Here is a 1,070-nt window from a genome sequence, read left to right on the forward strand (position 1 = left end):
AAGACTCTGATGCTGGGAGGGATTGGGGGCAGGAGGAGAAGGGGATGACAGAGGATGAGAGGGCTGGATGGCGTCACTGACTCAATGGATGTGAGTCTGGGTGAACTCCCAGAGTTGGTGATGGACAGGGAGGCCTGGCGAGCTGCGATTCATGGGGTCGCAAAGAGGCGGGCACCACTGAGCGACTGAACTGAACTGAGAGAAAGACAGAGAGACTGAGAGAGGAGCAGTAGGACAGGTCCTGGCATGAGCAAATGCTCAGCAAACGTAGGCTGATTTGTATCTCAGCAGTCACAAAGAATTTCTAAATTCTTTGACGACAAGGGCCTTCGACATACTTTTTTGGTATTTCTTAAATAAAAATTATGTAACTTTTAACAGATACACTTTGGTATCCGGACTTGCTTAAGAACCAAGGCTCTTATGAGAAAATCGGCCTCTGAAGTCTGAATTCAAAGGTTGGCCACTACTAGGTCAGTGACTTCTGTAAAGTTACTCAGCTTCTCTCTGAGCCTTGGATTCTTTATCTGTCAACTGTCAACAGAACCTACTTCACAGGGTCATGAAGGTTCACGTGAAGTGAGTAATATAATCAACACCACCACCCCCCCCCCGAAACTGCCAACCATAATTACATCATGTCCTAAATACTGTGTCCACAGAAATTTGGCCTCTGCATTACTCCATGTTTCTCACACACACACACACACCCACCCCAACCCTTCTGGACCAATCTTGCCACCCTCTGACTTGCTCTTCTTTCCCGACCTCTATGTACCTACCATCCCTCAAAGACCATTAAAATCTAAATGAGGTCTCCAATATTACTGTTGCCATTTTAAAGAGCGGAAACAGGCCCTGAGGGTTTTGAGTGACTTCCCTGAGGTCACTGAACACCAGTGGCCAGGTCACAGCCCACCTCCTAACCTCTGGCTCTCGGCCTCTTCCGCGGTTCAAGGTACACCCGCGTCCATTCAAACTCCGCCGGGTCCCCCACTTCCATCAGTCCCCCGCTCCTCCCCGCACCATCGCCCCTCAAACCTGAATCAGGGCCCTGGGGGCACGCCCCA

This window comes from Bison bison, unplaced genomic scaffold, assembly GCF_000754665.1.
Source record: "Bison bison bison isolate TAMUID 2011002044 unplaced genomic scaffold, Bison_UMD1.0 scf7180017864519, whole genome shotgun sequence".
Taxonomy (NCBI): domain Eukaryota; kingdom Metazoa; phylum Chordata; class Mammalia; order Artiodactyla; family Bovidae; genus Bison; species Bison bison.